The sequence below is a fragment of the Pygocentrus nattereri genome, chromosome 17 (genome assembly GCF_015220715.1).
Source record: "Pygocentrus nattereri isolate fPygNat1 chromosome 17, fPygNat1.pri, whole genome shotgun sequence".
NCBI lineage: Eukaryota > Metazoa > Chordata > Actinopteri > Characiformes > Serrasalmidae > Pygocentrus > Pygocentrus nattereri.
The window spans coordinates 23,435,375-23,457,129 of NC_051227.1; the positions used below are offsets into that span (position 1 = coordinate 23,435,375).

Sequence of the window (21,755 nt, forward strand, 5' to 3'; positions counted from 1 at the left end):
CAACAAAAGGAGCCACATGTCAAATCTTTAATCTGCACTAATGGAGTATCAGGAGGATCTACAAACACCTCTTGCTCTCGGCACAGCTGGATCATGTCATGTCAATTACAAACCATTAATTTAATCTAATACAGTTCAACTATTTACAAATATTGACCTTTTTACAACATGTCAGCCAAAGTTCAACAGAAAGCAGGATTACATTTTACAGTCACATACAAATGATAATTTGGGGCAAATCAAATTAATTTGGGGTAAACCAGATGAAACTGCATGAGATTTGGGGCAAAAAAGGGCATTTTCAGGGCAAGTGAGACACTTTTTGGAAAAAATCGAATGGTTTTGTGGCACGTAAGAGTAGCTCAGTACAAATGAAACAGGTTTAGTCTTAATTTAGTTTTGGGCACATCACATAAGTTTGGGTTGGAGTTGAGTTATGGGTCAAATTGCATTTGAGGTACAAAAGATGAGTTTCACAGAAAATGAGACAATTGTGGGGTAAATGAAATGAGTCTCAGCCAACATGATAATTGTAAGTCACTCTGGATTAGAGCGTCAGCCAAATGTCATAAATGATATGTGTTTTGGGCAAATGGGACCACTTTTGGGGCAAATGAGATGAGTTTGAGGGTGAATGGAGGTCCACAGTGACACAAAAGGCCACAAGAAAAACATACAGCATGCACTCCTGTGGTAAATACACAGATGAGCGGAGATGACCCAATTAAGAATTTGAAACAGTGGTTCTATTTAGGTCTCATACTGTCTGCAATGTCCTGCATGTTTATGGTGTTATATTTATTGTTGGGCTTTGAACCTAGTCTGGCAGTGTTGTGTTGTAGCATAATTAATATATTGTACTGCACTTGCTGTTGCTCTTGTTTAATTGCATTATAAGTAGTGACTATTAGGGCAAGCTCAGCAAAAGTGGGATGTCAGGTAATGTTGGAAAAATAAGCTTTATGCTGCATTGCTGTTTGTGTGACAGGGCCAAATGTAACTTTCATGAGTAAGTAACACGGCCCAACCGTTATTTTTTTAGCATTACCACAATTCAAACTCATAATTGCAATGGTAGGGCAAAGCTTTGGACAGCTAGTAGCCACATTTACCTATAGTACTTTAATATGCTAAGCTGGTGAGACTGAACACAAAAAACACCATGGTTGAAATAACACAACTGTATAAACTTTTTCAAAACCCAACTGACAATCAATCAAGTATCTATCAAGAAATATAAATATGAAATCAATATTGAATCAGGCATAACATTTTTACATCATTTGGCCCATATAACTATCACAAGGATGCAAATCATTTGCCATTTGTTTTCATTGGCCTGGCATCTTTGTTTTGCCATAATTTGAAAGCCTGGAGCATCTACTAAAAAGAGTCCCACTTTTGCTCTGTACACCCTACTGAAAAACACTGTCTCGAACACTGAAGGCCCTGAAGAAACATTATATTGTTCCAGTGTAGACCTGCAGTGAGGATGACTAAGTTCTTGAGTCATCATATTGAGATTGAAACAGCACATGCCATCATAGCCTGTTCTCCAGTTGGAGGTGTTGCTGTAGAAGTGAGTATCGTCTCTTTCCCACAGCCACCGACCTGCCGTGCATGTTTGTTGAACTGTTTGTAGAGGAAGGCTCGCGCACACTGGAAAAAAAACAAGGCACTACACGTGCCGCTGGGGCCTTTGAACATGACACCGGCTGACACAGCTTCGGTTACGCTGCGGTGATTGGAAACATCTGGTGGCAGAGAGTGGAGGAGTTCAGCACGGAGTATATGAAGTTCACTGTGTGCAGCTTTAACAGGACACAGCCTGGACGCTGCCATTTACAGGCCGTATCTAAGAGATGTATCGTGTCCGGCATATCCGTAACCATATGGAGCACAAGACCTTCCGGCGGTTGCATCTACTGATAGTAAATCAAAACTTTGTGTGCATCAAAACCAGCATGTTATACATGCATGTAGGAAGTACTTTGTTTCTTAGGCCTGTGCCTTAGGACAAGAGTGATATAATTAGCACACATGTTGCTTTGATAGCTATCATATTAAGTCCTTTGTCCAGGAACACTTGCTGTGCTCCAAAAATACACTCAGCGATATATCTTGATTCATTGCAGAGCAGAAAAGCAGCAGAGGAAATGGTCTTTGGACTGCAGTCTCGGGCCCCAGGTTTGATGATGATGGGACAATAAATGCCAATGGCTGGGTAGAGACACTGTTCCTAAGCTATGGGCCATGGTTCAGTATGGCTGTATAAAACATGTGTGCAGTGTCTAACGAGAAAGCCAGACTTTGGGCAATGGCCCTTTGGCACCCAGTCTCCACTGGCCAGGATCTATGCTAAGTATTCTGGAAAGCAGATGCTCCAAAATTGTAAGGCTTGATCACAAGAATGCTTCAGTAGATACCTGTGAGGATGAAGCTATGTACCGTAGAGCAAAGATCATCAGATTGTTTCATCATCAAAGTCTCAGTTTGGAGCCAAAATGATGAGATCAACAGTGATGTAAAGTTGGATGGTCATTTCCGTCTGCAGTGACCAAATTCTGTCAGTCCATTGCTCGACCCGGGCCTAGGCAAGGGTCAAGAAATTAATTGAAATCTAATAGGCAAGAGTGTCTGATGACCTAATCCCTGGAATGTCTTGAAAGCCAGTCAGTGTTCAATCAGTTCTGTCTGAGAGCTGAACATCAAATCTTTGCCTGTTTTCTTTGTAAACTCTATAAATTTCGCTCAGTCTGGTAACTAATAAAAAATGGCTCAAGCGTTAAACTCCTTTCCTCGAGTGGGCTTTGTCTCCTCATAGAGTTAACTTTGATTTAGTGCTGCAATCTGCTTGCCATTCTTTGAAATCAAACACACCATTCTACTTTTTAAAAAAATCATCACATAAATGATTCAGTGAGGCCCATTTGCTAGACGATGGCTTTTAAGGTCATGAGGGAATCAACCAGCCTATGATCACAAAGCCTGAAAAACAAGAGAGCAACAAATATTGGCATTTGACAAATGAGCCTGGTGGGAGTGGAGGGAGATAAATCAGGGATGTGCTGGCCTTTCTAGTATTCCCCAAGCCTAAAAGGCCAGGAGGAAACAGTAGCCTAGCAATCAGTAGTTGTATACCTAATAAATGAGGAATTTGACAAATTCTTAATCAACTGCACTGAGTTGAATTTATTAATCTAAGAAACATATTCACGGTGATTGAGCACAGCACTGCTAATATAATGAATATTAATTATAGTAACCTTCGGAGGCTGATTAGGAATGTGCCCTGAAGGAGCCCCGACAAGGCACCATACAATAGCACAGCACTGGCACGCTGCAAACAAAAGAATTCCACTAATGAACCAATTTCAAAAGAATGTCATTACGGAAAAGAACGAATCTATATGCACAGCCGTGTCAATCAAGTTAAATAAATGAAATGGATCTCTAGCTAACGTTACTGCACATTTGTTTTCCTTAAGGTGGATGGCTTTCAAAAATAATACACCAAGAATAACCTAAAACACATGAGACAGAAGACCTTGGGCAGAAGGATGACCTTCAAATAAAAGTCACAAATGGGAATTGTAAAATTAGGGATAGCACTTAACACCATTAAATATTACTTATTGTAATTGTGATTAAGTAGCCAATGTCATGTTTTTAGTCAATTTTATGACTTACATAAACTCATAGACCTGTTAGGTTTAGCCTGGCAACCCCCCCTTTAAAAAATTCTGAAATGCAATTCTGAATTTTATTTTAGATATGGAAACAAAATACGGAACACACTGAACATTTAAAACACTCAGAGGAAGCAGTGGGAGGCCAGAGTACACACTGCTACTGCACACAATCCACTCTCAAACACCCAACCTGCCAAAAAAAAAAAATCTGTTTCTCATCCAGCAGGCCTAAGCTATAAATCAGATCTACAGCGCTGTGCAAAAGTCAGAGACCACCCTTCATTTGTTTTATTTCCAGTCAAAATGGCCAACGAGTTATTCATATTTTAGGACATATTTCTGACTCCAAAACTGGGAGTTCAAAAAAATGATTAAAAGCTACAGGCAAAATGGGACTCATAACAACCATGTAAGACCTGGTAAACCACCAAAACTGTCCCCATCAGACAAACAGCACTTTCTTATCTCTGAGAGAGAGGAGACAGTCAAGCTGCTTCAGATCTGAAAACATCCATAGGTGTTTCTGTCTATCCTTCCACTGTGAGAAGACAATAGACACTATGAGTCTGAAAGGATGTGTAGCTGTCAAGACAAAAAGGAAAAAAAAAACAAAATCAAACTAAGAAGCTGCTGGTATTCTCAGAACTATGGACTGACCACCCCAGAGTCCAGACCTCAACATTACTGAATGTGTTTAGGATTATGTGGATCATGAGAAGCAGAAAATGCAACAAACTTCTAACACTGAACTTTGGAGGTGTGAAAAAATATCACTGCAGATTTCTCATGAAAAATTGAGAGTCACCTGAAAAGAATAGAAGCTGTTAGGTGTCCAATATGTAATAAGGTAAATATTGGACACATTAAATACTATAAATAATATTTCATATGTTTCCTGCTTTTTTTCTAACACTGAAAAATGAATAATGTCTATGGACCATTTGACTGGAAATGTAATAAAGTAAGGGTAGTTGCTGACTTGCATAGTACTGTATACTCCACAAAGCCTATTGGCACAATCATGACAGTTTACAGCTGTAAACTATTGTAAGCCTAATGAAAGTCATAAGACCAGTCATTCTAATTCTTAATTGAGTGTGTAGTGTCCCAACATCTTTGTAATGTGATAGTCTGGTTTACCACAAACTACACCAGGTCCAATAGTGCTATTGAAAACGTATAGCTGCAACAGATTGAGAAATCTACAAAGAACAACAACAAAAACAACAAATACTGAAATGACTGTAAAAGCTTTCCAAAATGCCAATGCATCCTGGATTGTAAAGGTTTCACAACCCTAAGCTGATCAGTTTAACTACTTTATAGCCAAACTTCACCCAAAGCCAAAATTAACACCATTCAACTGCTTCAAAGCATTTTAAAAGTTTCATACATAGAAAAAACTTGACTCAAATATGTACATCGGTCCCAAAATGACTAAAATATACCGTCTTCTGTTCATTCTCTTTTGGCAACATTTCTGTTGGTGTGATACATTTTATTACCATGAAGCAGATGTACACATTTAAATCATTAACACTTTATTTGAATAGCCCACTGTAGACCTCTCTGACATCTCTGATCTTAACCCTCACCCTGGTCCTAACCCGAACACCGGATAGTTTGTTAATGGCTTGAACATCTATAGACAACCTATTTAGGGGTGTCCAAATAAAGAGTAAGTGACTCAAAGCAAACAAGTAACAACAAACTGCACATCAAGACACAATCCTCAATGAAACAGAGCAGCCAGAAGCCTCCAGCCTCCAATCTGCAGCCCACTGACGAGGCCACCTAGTCCACCTACAGACCAACACACCGCAACAAACCTCTGACTGCAGACAATCAGCAAAACTCCACGTCTCTGAACTGCGTGCATTTCAATGAAAGGACAGCAGGTTCAGCAGCACGAGCAAAATACACGTTTGTAAACTAAACAGAAACTTACAGTCATCTGCTGTTGGAGTAAGGCGCGCGTGCGCACACAGCTGGACTTCCAAACAGTGGACAGCACCAGAACAACGAGAGCCTTGTGTTCCTTCAGAGAAGAGCGGCACACCCACGAAAAAGAGAAGATGCCGGGTCAATATCCACTTAAATGATATCCATCTCCACGTCCAGGTCTCGGTGTGTTGTCAGAAACACTCCAGATGCGCGTTGTGTGCGTCTCCAGATGTGCTCAGCACGAGCCAAAAAAGCGCTGGACAAGTTTCCCAAAGAGAAGTCTGTAAGTGTAAGCAAAGCAACGTCCAGGTTTGGTGAGGAGCAGCTGCAGCATCCAACTCTGCACTCCGGACTTCAAGCGAGTGAAACAAGACGCAAAGCCCCGCCCACACCTATCTGCATAATTTATTCACCACGTGGAGGAGCGGAGTGGCGTTCCCTCGTTCCGCTGACAGGGGGCGCCAGATAGGACGCAAGCGAGAGCGAGTCTGACTCTTTTTTGAGCAGACTTTGGTGCCCCCCATCTACTTTAGAGGGAAATGTTTTTTTCTGCTTTATCTTTTTCTTCTGCTCTCCTCTCTCTCGAGCTTTTGTCATGATTTGTAATGAGTTTCGTGACTGCCAAACCTTGCATGAACTCCTAACCTCTTCTTTGAAGCTGGAATCCTGGCTTATACTCACGCTGGACGTCTTCCACATCATGTTCTAGTAACTAACGTTGTGTGTGTGTCCCACACAGTCAGTGGACCCTCCAGACTTTTGAGAGATCTTTTAACTCGTAGGATCTTTTTCCTGTAGCCTTCTATCTGAGTGTTCATCAGTCAATGGGGTAACAGACTAGCTTTTAACCTGCAGGAGAGTGGATTAATCCTATAGGACAGCAGCCTGAGTGAGGAACATCACATAGGCCCAATCCCATTTCACCCCTGGCTACTGCCAATTAGCCCTACCCCTTCCTTTGAGCATTCAGGGGGTAGGGTGTTCCAATTTATGTTGAGATAGAGGGTTAGGGTGAAGTGTTAGGGCTACATGGCCCTCCAAATGGAGTATTATGAGAGAAAAAAAGAAAAGATGGCTGCAAAAAAAAGAAAAATCTGCATATGGAAATTTGCAAATTTTCTCTGTTAAAAAATTTGCTAACCATGGCTTAGTTTAAAATAGTTTCAATGTATTATGGTCCTCTTCTTTGTAACAACCAAAAAGTAGTATTACAAATAAAGTAGTAGTCATAGTATTATGTTCCTGTCTCTGTAGCTAACTAGCTCAATTTTCCATTCCACCTTAAATAGTACAGCGCTTACATTCTGGCACTTCAGGTATCGTAATTGCTGCGCCATTTAAGGTGGAATTGGAAAATTCAAACAAGAAGCTGGCAAATAGCTGACCTCAGCTTCATATCACAGAAGAATTAGGGGTGGGTGATAATAAATAATTGTCACATATCCCCTCTTTGAAGGCATGATGTTGCTGAACTTTATCCTCCTCTGCTATCACTGCAGACTGGCAGGGTCGCCTACAGAGCAGCTCTATTTGCCTATTAATGAAGTAATTCTTCTTTATTTCAACCACTACCCCTTCTGTCTCAGGTGAAACTCAAAAACAAGGGGTAGGGGTAAAATAAGAAATGGGATTGGGCCTTGGTTTCTTTCAGTGGCTCTTCCTCGAGCTCTTTCTTTTTGAGTCTTGGTTCCTCTCATTGTTTCTACTTCATGCTCTTGGAGTCCTGCTTCCTCTCTGCTGTTCTTCCTCGTGTTCTTAGAGAGCTTTTCTTTTTGAATCTTGGTTCCTCTCATTGTTTCTACTTCATGCTCTTGGAGTCCTGCTTCCTCTCTGCAGTTCTTCCTCATGTTCTTAGAGAGCATTTCCTTTTGAGTCTTGCTTCCTTTCATTGATTTACTTCATGCTCTTGGAGTCTTGGTTCCTCTCTTGGTGATTCCTCATGTTCTTAAGGAGCTTTTCTTTTAGAGCCATGGTTCTCCCAGTGATTCTTCCTTATGCTTTTATAGAGTTTTACTTTTAGAGTAAGGGTCCCTCACAGTGGTTCTTCCTCGTGTTTCCGGGGACCTTTTCTTTTAAAGTCTTGGTTTCTCACCTTGGTTCTTCATCATACTTTTGGAGAGCTTTTCTTTTAGAGTCTTGGTTCGTCACAGTGGTTCTTCATTGTGCTCTTAGAGAGATTTCTTTTAGAGTCTTGGTTCTTCCTTATGTCCTAAGAGAGATTTTCTTTTAGAGTAATGGTTCCATACAGTGGTTCTTCCTCATGCCCTTAGAGAGCTTTTTTAGAGTTATGGGTTCTTCCTCATGCTCGTAGATAGTTTTGGGTTTTTGTTGTTGTTGTTGTTTTTAGTCATGGTTCCTTTCATTGTTTGCTCCTCATGCTCCTAATTTTCTGTTACTCTTGGTTCCTCTTTGTGTTCCTCCCTCATGCTCAAAATTGCTCATGAACTGGACCAAAGTTCTAATATGTGCACCAAATTCTATACCTATAGGATATACACGTGTGCCCAAGTGACTGAAGGATTGTTAGATGCAGTGGGGTCCAATGTTTGGGTCATTTAGGAAGTGTCTTTAACTTATTTGTCAAAAACTAATATGGGGCTAGACCTCGACAAATGCTAACCCAAGGCTAAAAAAGTTTCCAGTGGTGATTCACCATCGGAACTGTTATTTACTCCAGAACTAGTCTTTATCCATGTCTGGGAAGCCAGCCCATAAGTTTTACTCAGTGGATAAGTATTCTTCAAAACACAGTAAAACTGGGACAAATTTTTTTCAGAAAACGCTCACCAGATCCCAGTTTCTTCACAACAAAACCAAAAAAATAGATGAGGGAATGATGTAGACTGGCAATTTCTCCAGAATCTTGTAAAACTGATGCCAGACAGGGTTAAAGCTTTAACAGACATTTTGACTTCCAGGAAACAAACTCTTAGTATATAATCCTGTTTGAGAAATGTAATTTGACAACAGTGTTTAATATAGTTTGATAAATGATGAAAATGAAACAGTTGTTGATGGTAAAGTCAGACTATTGGACCCTACTTTATACAACCTACTACTTGAAATATTTCTTGCATTAAATATCAGTAGCAAAAGACCAGAGACAAAATGGACCTTGAAATAAAGAAAAGTGATTCACTTCATCCTGAATTGATTACACTTTTTTTTTAAATATGAATAAAAATACTTATATAAAAATAAAAATAGATATAATTGTGGCAGAAATGGGCCAGAATGCACCAGAACCCTGTTCCAGGAACAGAAGTTGAGACTGAGCAGATTTCCAGCTAAGATATTGAAAAGCTATGTAACTGTTTTTATAAGGAAACCAGGTATAGTTGTTCTAGAGTGTGTCCATAAAGTGAAGTGTCTGCTGAACACCTAAAGTTCAACATTTAGCCTGTTCAGTCAATGTCAGGTAATGACTGTAAATGTGCTTAGTAATAAAAGTGTTTCACTTTCTAATTTCCTTAAACGTTGGAGGCTTCAGTTTGGATAGGCAGTCTACTCAATGTAATTAATGTTATTTGATGGTTTAGTTTGTGTTTATTGCTGAAAATGTCATTGGGCTCAGTTTAAAATGTCCACAATCACTGAGCATTTTAGTTAATGTGACTCAAATATAGGTATACATATAAGTGTAATGACTCATCCCCAGCTAGCTAGCCTGCTAATGTTAGCCTTCATTGAGATCTAGTTATCTAAAAAATAATAACAGACATAGAAAATAAGAAAAAGAGAAAAAAGATAATGAAAAATAAAATAAGAATATAATAAATAGCAGAAAAAGGGATATACTGATAATAATTACAGTTAAAAATCACAAGATAAATATATAAATAAAAATACAATGAATAGTTATATTCCAGTTGAAACAAAGTAAATAATAAAATAATATAATTATAAAATATATATATATATATATATATATATATATATATATATATATTTTTTTTTTTTTTTTTTTTTTTTTTTTTTTTTGCTATTCGTCTCTCTCCAATGCTGGACAGACATATAACAAGCTTGTCTGCTGAAGTGACATTGCTTGGGGCTACAGATATATACAGTTGTGTATCATTTGCATAACTATGAAAACTGATGCCATGCTTCTTAATAATCTGCACCAGCGGCAGCAGATACAAAGAAAACAGAAGTGGACCAAATACAGAACTTTGAGGTAGACTACAGAGAATATCATGTTTACCTGAGATATGTTCACCTATGCTTACAAATTACTGCATTCCAGTTAAATTTTATGTATCTAATGTAAATGTAACTAGACACTGAACCTTTTTAACAGTCTAGATCACATATTGAAAGAGGTAGTTTAGTATTTCTGATAAAATAGTGATTATTTAGACAAGCATTTAATATTTTTCTTTGTAGTTTCTGCCTTGTCGGCAAGCTTGTTTGGATTCCTGCCAGGTATGTTGCTAATTGATGGTAGATTCAACAAAAATGCTTTTGTATGTTGTTATATCATCTTACTTCATTTTAAACTTTCAATAAAAGTTTGTTCTAATTTCTTGACTGTTTAGATTTAAGAAAAGTAATGTTAAACAGGTTTAAGTTGCAAACAAACTGTTTTTATATAGGGAATCCCCAGTATTTAATCAAAGCATTAATGATTATAAGGTGTGTAATGAAAATGTGCCAGCTGAACACAGACTTAGATTTGTAACAATCAGTCAAAAGTACTGTGATTGGCAACAAGCAGAATTTTAGTGAAGTTGTTCATTCATGTAAGGTTGGGGACACATGATGTAATGCTGATTACTAAAATCAATTAATGAAAGGCCATTTTTCATGTATATGTCAAAATCTGTCTACTTCCACCCCTGGATATAATATACATAATCTATTGAGAAATTGGAATGAAATTTTGAGGATGGTTGTGTCAGCTTTATGGAGCTGAGAAACCTGGTTTTGGCTGAGAGCAGCCGAGTGGAGGCCAAGGCAATAGCAGCTTGATGGTCAGAGACTTGTAACTGAATGCTTCCTCCCATCTGGCAAATATCTGAAGAAAGCATGCATTTGGACTTTCATCTGCTGCTGAACTGAAGCCATGACCTTGGCTCACTTCCTCGCCCCATCCATCCAGAGAGACAGTGCGAGTCAGAGTCATTGTCTTTCCACGTATAAATCGTCCTAACGTGTGTGTTCGCAGAGCATTGCTGAGGCAGTCATGTGGAGTAGACTTCAATCAATAGTTCCATGATTTTGTTGTGCAAATGCAGATTTCCCAGCAGGACAGCAACAGGGCTTTCAAAACGACTACAGCAATGTTCTTCATACCTGTTTTTGGAAGGCCACAGTACTGTGTGGTTTACATGACGGATGTGAACCATTGAGCTGACAGCAAATGGATTCAACTCATGATTCATTGGTTTTTGATTCGATTCAAGAATAATTATTCTGAGTTCAGAAAGATTTAGTCCTATTTGAAACACTAAATAGTGATCGGATTCAATGACTTGATTCAGCAATTCAAGCAAAAACTAATAAACCTCCCCTAATACTTCAAAACTGAATCAGTCAAATTAGTTATTAGTAATCTTTATGGCAATGAATGTATGTACAAAGCCTCTAAATAGGCAAAATTCTCTGGACACAGGCTGTTCTTACACTATAAACAAGGCATTTATGAAAAACCAAGATTTTTCATAAAATATATGCAATTAAAGAGGATGCTGTTCAGGGTGCTGTAGCTCACATGTGAGTGCCTGGTGGTTCAAAACAACTAAAGCTGAGTTTTCCCTTAAAATGACCTTTAAAGTCTACATAAATCAGAAATCAGAATGCATTTTCCTCCCTTAACATGATGGAGCTCTGACGGTTTTGCAGAAAAACCAAAGATAAAAAATCTAAATGAATAAAAAGATTGCAAAAAAATGTAATGCAAAATTTTGATGGGCATTTTCGGCAGTGAGGGACAGTAACTAAGTAAATGTAATTTGTTACTGTACTTAAGTAGCTTTTTCATGTATCTGTACTTTTTTGAGGTTTTTCCATTTTGGGCGATTTTTACTTTCAATTCACTACATTTTGAAGTAAAATATCTTACTTTTTACTCCACTACATTTTGTGAAATCTGTTGTTCCTTTTGTTTTATGTGTGTATAAAAACGTGACATGTCAAAATGAAAGAAACATGAAGCAAGAACACCAATCAGGGCACAGCGGTCACTTTGTTTTGAGCTTGTTTTTACCTGTTGGACATACTGACCCAGTGCAAGCACATAGTTCAACGTCAGTGCAGCAGCGTAAAATTTTGGGAGAGTCTATTCAACATAAATGATGGAAGAAACTCATGACTCTAACCTAACTTTGTGTAAATAAACCACAATATAGAAAAATGCACACATATGCAGTCATGACTGATGGGTCTTTTTTTATTTATACAAACACTTTCATTTTATAATAAATTTGTATTCGCTAGTTTATGTTTATAAACAGAGACCTACAGATCAATATAGTAAAGGAAACTCATTTGTGATCCTGAGTTTAAAGCAAGTTTTTATCAAACTTAAACTTGTAACTAAGTTGCAAATAAATCTTAAACTGTAACTTTGCTAGTTTGTAAAAAGTGATTTCAGAGCCATTCAGTTCAACCTGATGGAAATTGTTTGTCTTCAGTGTTTTGTGCTTATGATAATTTTAATAAACATCAGTGTCACTAATTAATGACATTCTATTTAAAGACTGGTTTACCAAGAGAGACACTGGAGTATTTTCACCTAAAATGAGTTCATGACGCAAGAGTCTTATTAAAAAAAAGCAACAGGACAGAGTCATAGTTAATCTTTTAGTACTTTTACTTTTGATACTTAAGTACATTTTAAGGCAAATTAAAATTAGGGGTTTGGTGCTTTGTGGATTGGGCAGTGGTCAAAGGCGTGGGCCTTGGCATTCTGATCCTCGGTTGCTGAAACTGGCTTTTGGAACTTGGAATGTTACCTCACTGGTGGGGAAGGAGCCTGAGTTGGTGCACGAGGTTGAGAGATACTGGATAGAAATAGTCAGGCTCACCTCAACGCACAGCTTGGGCTCTGGGTCCAATCTCCTTGAGAGGTGCTGGACTTTATTCTTTTCTGTGGTTGCCCATGGTGAGAGGCGGCGGGCAGGTGTAGGCTTTCTCATAGCCCCTTGACTCGGCGCCTGTATGTTGGGGTTTTCTCCGGTGGACGAGAGGGTAGCTTCCCTACTCCTTTGGGTTGGGGAACGGGTCCTGACTGCTGTCTGTGCTTATGCACCGAACAGCAGTTCAGAGTACCCAGCCTTCTTAGAGTCCTTGGGAAGGATGCTTGAAAGTGCTCCTCCTGGAGACTCTATTGTCCTACTGGGGGACTTCAATGCTCATTGGGAGGAATGGCCTCTCTGATCTGAACTCGAGTGGAGTTTTTGGACTTCTGTGCAAACCACAGAAACACCATGTTTGAACACAAGGATGTCCATAAGTGCACATGGCACCAGGACACCCTAGGCCACAGTTCAATGATTGACATTGTAGTCGTGTTATCAGACCATGTGTTTTGGACACTCGGGTAAAGAGAGGAGCTGAGCTGTCAACTGATCGCCACCTGGTGGTGAGTTGGATCAGGTGGTGGGGGAAGATGCCAGTCAAATCAGGCAAGCCCAAACATATAGTGAGGGTTTGCTGGGAACGTCTGGCAGATTGATCTTTAACTCACACCTCCATCAGAACTTTGACCAGATATCGGGGGAGGTGAGGGACATTGACTCAGAATGGGCCATGTGGAACCCGGTGGTGGACACCCCAGGTGAGAGATGCCGTCAAGCTGAAGAAGGAGTCCTACCGGGCATGGTTGGCCTGTGGGACACCAGAGGCAGCTGGCAGGTATCAATAGGCCAAGCGATCTGCGGCTTCAGTCGTCACCAAGGCAAAAACTCAGGTGTGGGAGGAGTTTGGTAAGGCCTTGAAAGGTGACTATAAGTCGGCTCCGAAAAGATTCTGGCAAACCGTCAGGCGACTCAGAAGGGGAAAGCAGTGTGCCACTAGCACTGTATATAGTGGAGATGGTGTGCTGCTGACTTTGACTGAAGACGTCATTGGCCGGTGAAAGGAATACTTTGAGGACCTTCTCAATCCCACCGACACGTTCTCCAGTGAGGAGGCAGAGTCTGGAGACACAGTAATAGGCTCATCCATTACTGAGGCCGAAGTCATTAAGATAGTTAAAAAGCACCTTGGTGGCAAGGCTCCAGGGGTAGATGAGATCCATCCCGAGTTCCTCAAGGCTCTGGATGTTGTGGGGCTGTCTTGGCTGACACACCTTTTCAACATTGCGTGGACATCGGGGGCGGTGCCACTGGATTAGCAGACTGGGGTGGTGGTGTCTCTTTTTAAACAAGGGGACCAGAGGGTGTGTTCCAACTACAGGGGAATCACACTCCTCAGCCTCCATGTTAAGGTCTATGCAGGGGTACTGGAGAAGAGAGTCCAGCTTATAGTCGAACCTCGGATTCAGGAGGAGCAGTGCGGGTTCTGCCCTGGTTATGGAACACTGGACCAACTCTTCACCCTCTCCAGGATTCTGGAGGGCTCATGGTAGTTTGCCCAACCAGTCCACATGTGCTTTGTGGATCTGGAGAAGGCATTTGACTGTGTTCCCCGGGGTATTCTGTGGGAGGTGCTTCGGGAGTACATGGCTCTTTGCTACGAGCCAGTCAGACTCGTTCCCAGTGAGAGTTGGACTCCATCAGGGCTGCCCTTTCTCACCGATTCTATTCATAATTTTTATGCATAGAATTTCTAGGTGCAGTCAGGGGACGGAGGGTGTCTGGTTTGGTGACCTCAAGGTCACATCACTGCTGTTTGCAGATGATGTGGTCGTATTGGGGACATCAGGCTGTGAACTTCAGCTTTCGCTGGATCGGTTTGCAGCCGAGTGTGAAGCGGCCGGGATGAGAATCAGTACCTCTAAATCCAAGACCATGGCTCTCAGGCGGAAAAGGGTGGAGAGCCCTCTCTGGGGCTGGGATAAGTTCGGGGTCTTGTTCACGAGTGATGGTACAAGGGAGCCGGAGATTGACAGGCGGATTGGTGCTGGGTCAGCAGTGATGCGGGCTCTTTACCGGTCTGTTGTGGTAAAGAAAGAGCTGAGCCACAAGGCAAAGCTCTCGATTTACCGATTGATCTACGTTCCCACCCTCACCTATGGTCATGAGCTTTGGGTAATAACCGAAAGAATAAGATTACGAATACAAGCGGCCGAAATGAGTTTCCTCCACAGGGTGTCTGGACTCTCCCTTAGAGATAGGGTGAGAAGTTCGGTCATCCGGGAGGGACTCGGAGTAGAGCCGCTGCTTCTTCACGTCGAGAGGAGCCAGTTGAGGTGGTTCGGGCATCTGGTTAGGATGCCTCCTGGACGCCACCCCCGTGAGGTGTCACAGGTAAGTCCACCAGGGAGGAGACCCCGGGGAAGACCCAGGACACGCTGGCGTGACTATATTGCCCAGCTGGCCTGGGAGCGCCTCGGAATCCCCCCGGAGAGCTAGCGGAAATGGCTGGGGAAAGGGAGGTCTGGGCCTCATTGCTTAAGATGCTGCCCCCGCAACCCCGAACCCCGGAGAAGCGGAAGATGATGGATGATGATGGAGTATCCTTTTTTCCTGGCCACTGGAACATGCTGACACAACCAAACATCAGAAAGCATTTAGAGGCAAGCAAAAGTTATTACACTTTAACCTTCATATGATCATTCAGTGTTTTACATGTGTAAATAAATGATTGACATCATTTTGTTTTGCTTTATATTTAATGGGCAAACATAAAGTCAACACGATGATATGGTTTCAATGTCCTGTGCACATTTTGTACCTTTTGCACATTTCTTTTGGTGGTTTTGGATGATACTGAGTTCACTATAACATGTGATTTTGCAATCTTGAAACTTCCCTTTTCTTTTGGACCCTAGCCTAACATAACCACACCTGTAGTAGTGTAAGAACCACTGATCAGTTCACACCACCTGGGGGAGGGAAAACATACTCAACAGAATGTTTAATGTTTCCCAGATTTTTACATTTCTGGGGGGACAACTGACCCCAAGGGTAGTAAAAAATGATAGTAAATTTGAGGATAACTGTAATGGGTAGCGAGGAGGCGATCAGGGAGCAGACAAGACAGACAAACTAGAATAAAACATACATACAATACATCCAGGACAACAATGCAAATAGTTCAGACAACAAACAAAGATTCAAACATCCAACAAAGACCAGTAATCAGACAGGACAAAAACACAGGCTTTAAATACATATGGGTAAATGAGGGACAGGTGGAAATACATGGAGACAATCAGGGGTGGAGTTATGAAATGAGGGGGCTGGACTAAAAACCAAAACAAATACACATGGGCCAAACCAAAACAAATGGACATGGACCAGACTGGGAGGGGCCAATCGTGACAATAACAGTAAAGTTCATCAAAGATCACAAAGAAACAAGAATTTTCTCTCTATCTTGAATGACCTGTCACAATGGACTGTGCTTAAAAGGACCCAGGGCAAAGTAAAAATGTCCATTTTGATTTCAGGTTGACTTTAAGAATTTCCTATGGAGAAGTGTTGCACAAAGAACCCTTAGGTGATAGTAAGGTAAGGATAGTATAATATAAGGTAATGAAAACACTCCCCTAAGATTATTTGCCAGCATGAGATGCTGAAGATATGGTTGAGTTTTAAGGTGTTTGAGCAGGAAACCATAGCTGAGCACAACTCTAAAGCAATTAAAATATAGAGTGCAGATTTCACCATTGCTAAATGCTTGAAACAGCTAGTGGGTTGGAAGACGACCTCATCGGCCACACTTTTAGCCTATAAGTAATAGATTTTGATACAACCTGGGTGCTGCAGGGTAGCCTAGCCAGCCTTTAGATCTGTTTTTAAGGTAGCAGCACCCTTATGCCTCACCCTTAAAAAAGTCCCTTAGGTAAGGGGAAACTCTCCTTTAGGGTTCACAATTGATGGATAAAAAGTGTTTCATGCAACCAGACACAGCTGTTTTGTAAGTGCAGTATAGCCTGCACGCTGTGTATTTTTCCAAACTGCATCATCTCCTGCTTCATTCTTCCCCATCATCTCTACAATACTACACTCTCTAGGTGAAAACAGAGTGACTGGCAGGTGAGTTAAGTCTGACTGGTGCAGTTGAACTGCAGCACTTTTAATTAAGCAGCAAACTGCATCTCCTTTTATGTGTTTCAGCACTGAGTGATTATTAGCTAACCACACTGTTACAGCGTATTCACATATAGAACATTGGCTTGTCAAAGTTTTAATTAAAACCAAAACAGACAGCTGTTGTTTGGTTTATTTATTATCAGCGGTGCCTGAGCAGTGGTTTGTAAATCTACCACACTGTGTTTCCGCCATCATTTGCCTCCATGGTTAGCTTGTGAACACTGTCTGAGCTACTCATGCACTATAAAGGCACTTACGTTGGAGCAGAATATCACATAATAAATCACGATACGTTCCGTTTGAACACAAATGATTACACCACTAGTTTACACTCTAAAAAAAGGAGGCCAAAAAGGTTCTGATGGCATAAAAGAACCACTTTTGGCAGCCGAGAGAACCTTCCAGTGAGTCTTCATATATTTTTGTGAATCAGAAGTAACCTTTTTAAAGTTTGAAGAACTTCATTTGTAAATGTCTTAAAGGTATTTTTTCTAGAACTGTAAATCCTAGCCAAGAGCTGTAGTTCAGGTGGTTCTGTACTGTTCACATGTTTCAGCTGATCAATATGCCCTTCAGGTCATCACTAACTTGTTAACAAGTCTAGGAACAAAGGACATCTTGACCTCCACATGCAGTTTCAACATTTCTTCCAAGATTGTAGCCCAACATGCAAACTATTTTAAATACACTGAAAAACCTTGCATTAACCTTTACATCAAAAACCAATACAGTGGTATATTTTTGTGCCATTGGCAGTCATTATGAAAGGCATTCATATGGACACAGTATTTCACTATCAAAGAGAAAAAGATATAAAGCCAAAAAATAAAAATGGTTTGGGGGGGGTTGTACAATTGGACTCATATGAAAGAAAAATAAATGTACATATGCAACCTCAGTTGGGATTGTGTGCAAATGTAAATAAGAACATAATCAATGATGTGCAAATTATATAAACCCAATATTTAATTGAAAATAGTGCAAAGACAACATGTAAAATGGTGAAACTGGGAATTTGCATTGCTTTTAGGAAAAATATATGCTTATTATGAATTTGCTGCCAGCAACATGTTTAAAAAAAGTTGGGACATGTTTACCACTGTGTTAGGGATCACCACATGTTTGGGAACCGAGGAGACCAAATGTTGTAGTTTTGAAAGTGAAATGTTTTCTCATTCTTGCTTGATATGGAATTTTAACTTCTCAACAGTTTGCTGTTTCCTCTGTTTTATTTATAGTTTCATAATGCACCAAATGTTTACAATGGGTGACAGGTCTGGACTACAGACAAGCTAGTTTAACATTCGGACCCTTTTACTACAAAGCCATGCTGTTGCAATACATGGTTTGGCATTGTTTTGCTAAAATAATCAAGGCCTTCTCTGAAAAAGACGTTGTCTGGATGGCAGCATGTTGCTCCAAAACCTAAATATTTTATTCATCATTAATGGTGTCTTTGCAGATATGCCATGTACACTAATGCACCTCTATACCATCATGGATGGTGTCTTTTGAACAGTGCACTAATAACCTGTCCCCTTTATCCCAGAGGTCAAGGCGTCCATGATGGTTTTATACTTACTCATGTTACTGACCTGTTGTCAGTTAACCTAATTAGTTATGAAATATTCCTCCAGGTGTTTTTTTAATCATTACACAACTTTACCAGTCTTTTGTTGCCCTCATTCCAACTTTTATTAAACATTTTCCTGGCATCAACATCATATAGATCATTTATTTTTAAAAAAATAACAATATTTCTAGTTTCAATGTTTGATATGTTGTCTTTGTCCTGTTTTCAATTAAATATAGGGCTTAAATTATTTGCACATCATTGAATTCTGTTTTTATTTACATTCTGCACAGCATGCCAACTTTTTTGGACAGGGTTGTATTTGCTCATTTTATTATATATATATATGTATATATATATATACACACAGATATATATATATATCTGTGTGTGTGTGTGCAAAAAATGTGTTTTTGAATCAAGTAAAAAATATATTTACATTTTGAATATTTAAATGCATGCCAGTTTATATACATAAAAAACAATACATTGAAATATATGCACACATTTTGAAAAATGTGCATAAGTAATAGTGTCCATTTTAAAGATATCAAAAAAAGAACTGAAATATGCTATACACTTGACACATTTTTTGAAAACTATGTGGAAATATATTTTCTTTGCAGATGGGGAACAAAACTACAGAGATTAAGGAACTGCTCTAGCTGGCCTAATACGTCTGGAAGTCTGGTAACAATGTTCTAAAGTGCTTGGGATCAAGAGGACATGGCGAAATTTATGAAGCTGACATGTACATTAGGGTATTAAAACAGGAGATGAAGCTTTCCCGAAAAATATACAGTAGAGTTTATTTATATGGATGGCGTTTTTTGGGGGCGAGACAGAAGGGGATAGAGAGAGAGAATTGGCAGAGGGGGAAGCTGAGAGATGAAGAGGAAACAGAACCGCTCACCCTTGAGTACAAACAACTGTACGTTTTCATGAGTGCTGGATCGGAAAGAAAATAAAGATTCACTCTGGATTCTCTTCACACGGCAACAGATGATCCTACTGATGGACGTCTCACTCAGGGACAGGAAGCAAGGTCATAAGCAGTGAAAAGGAAAAGTCATCTGGGACACAAAGTCGTTCACACTTTCTGTCAGAGTTGAATAAATTGGTGTGGTTCTCAACATTTCATTGGTTCAGTGGTTTGGTTTGACAATGCTTCTTAACCTGTTAAGGCTGATTCAAAAAAGGAGCTATTTCTGCTGTTTTAGTTACTCTTTTCTGTTTATAGCACCATCTATGAATGATCTAACACAGATTACGCTATGCTATTCTATACTAGCTGTTTTGAAATTTTAAATTGAGTATAACCTGCACACCATGTATTTTTCCAAATTAAAAGCTATGTTTGTAGCATCTCCTGCTTCATTCTTCACCATCATCTACAGTACTGCACTAAGCGAAAAGCAAAGAAGTCTCTGACTGTCTCTATAAACTGATCATTGCTGTATTTTTGTTTTGTTATACATTATATTGTATATATTGTCCTTTTAAACTTGTTCTCCTTGTATAGCCCTTTGGGCTCAAATCTGCTTTATAAATATCCTTTGCTCCAAACTTCCTTTCGAACTTCCTTTCGAACTTCTGAACTTTCTTTCAAACTTTCTTACAAACTTAAATACGTACTTCCTTTAGAACTTCCTTCTGAACTTCCTTTCAAACATCTGAACTTTCTTTCTTCCTTCCTTCCAGACTTATACTTCCTTCCATCTGAACTTTCTTTCAGAGTTCTGAAATTCTTCTTTCCTTCCAAACTTACATACTTCTGAACTTCCTCCCTCCCTTCCTTTCAAACTTCATTCTGAACTTCCTTTCGAACTTCCGAACTTTATTTCTTCTAAGCTTCCATACTTAGATACTTCATTCCTTCCTTTCAAACTTCCTTTCAAACTTGACTCTGTCCACCTAGATATCACTGAGAAAGAAATACTGATCAAACAATTTTCTATTTGAAGATTTTAACCTTTTGTTTTAGAATCAAACCTTAACCATGAATAAGAGTATTGCTACAAAACGTGCATAGTGTGAATACAACAAGCAGGATAATTATGTTAAATAAGAATAAACAAAAATTACCAGCATATATTTTTAGTTTCCAGAAATGATAATGCTTTCTTTGAAGGCCTAAAAGGCCCTCAATGTCCTTTGCAGCTTAACAGACCTTTTTACAGTTAAGGCATGAGTGGTATCAGTTGAAAGTTGAGCAGAGATGGGAGGAGCAGCCTGAGCTCACACTCAAGTAAAAAGACTGCTTCTTAAAATAATGACTAAGTAAAAGTAGCCAAGCAAATAACAGCTTGTGTAAAGCAAAAAACGCCCTGGTTGTCTTATGTTCTTATGTTTTGTTGATTTTCTAAGTGGAATTATTTTAATGTATAATTACTGTTTATTTGCTGAATTTAACATATTGAAAAAAGATGTACCTTGTGCAAATGTTATAGCACATGATATATATATATATATATATACACACATTTTTTTGTCCAATATGTTAAAATCAGCAAAAATGTAGAAATAGAGGGGAAGTGGAAAAGTGTTCTGCGGTCAGATGAATCAACATTTGAAATTCTTTTTGGAAATCATGAACACTGTATCCTCCGGGCTAAAGACCAATTAGCTTTTTATCAGTGCACAATTCAAAAGCCAGTATTAATGATGATCTTGGGGTGCATTAGTGCACATGGCATGGGTGATGTGCACATCTGTGAAGGCGCCTTAATTGCTGAATGATATACACAGGTTTTGACATATGCTGCCATCCACATGATGTCTTTTTCAAGAAAGGCCTTGAAATCAGCAAAATAAGTAGAAATTGTGGACTAAAATTTGCAGTTTGCTCCCTGTAGAGGATGATCTATGCAGCATTCAAGGTCAGAATTGTGTCATAAGCTACAAAGTGAAAAATACAAACACTTGCATAAAAGTGAACATTGTTTGCAATAAGCTATCCAGCAAAAATGAGTGATATGATATCACTAACATTCATGATGTATTTCCTTTCTTAAAGTAGAGGACTTTATGGTCAGTGTTACAGATTTAATCAATTACTCTGTCTGTATGTTGCCTGATCTAAAGTAAATCTCATTTAAATTGAAGAAGTTGTTATAACTATTGACAGTTTGTGGGCAGCCATGTTGATTTGATGTCATTGACTGAACTTGGCGTTGAGAAGGACAACTAGATTGTTTGTGTAGGAGTTCTAAGCTGAGGGGGAGTGTTTTCTTCTCCTTTTGGGTCATTTGGTGTAAAATACAATGATAAAGCTCTAAAAGGAGAAAGGTGAGCAACAGCAAAGCAGCTCAGAAACTGAACCAACAGAACAAAACAAGAATT

The 21,755-nt window shown here is 39.5% G+C and overlaps 1 protein-coding gene across 1 annotated transcript in view; it reads right to left on the reverse strand.

The window, feature by feature from the left end:
- dchs1a (dachsous cadherin-related 1a) overlaps nucleotides 1–5,940 on the reverse strand; it is a 168,120-nt gene extending 162,180 nt beyond the window's left edge. The window contains exon 1 of the mRNA XM_017708591.2: nucleotides 5,641–5,940. The gene's annotated coding sequence lies outside the window, so the exon portion shown is untranslated. The remainder of the gene's footprint in view (nucleotides 1–5,640) is intronic.
- Between the last annotated feature and the right edge of the window lie 15,815 nt (nucleotides 5,941–21,755).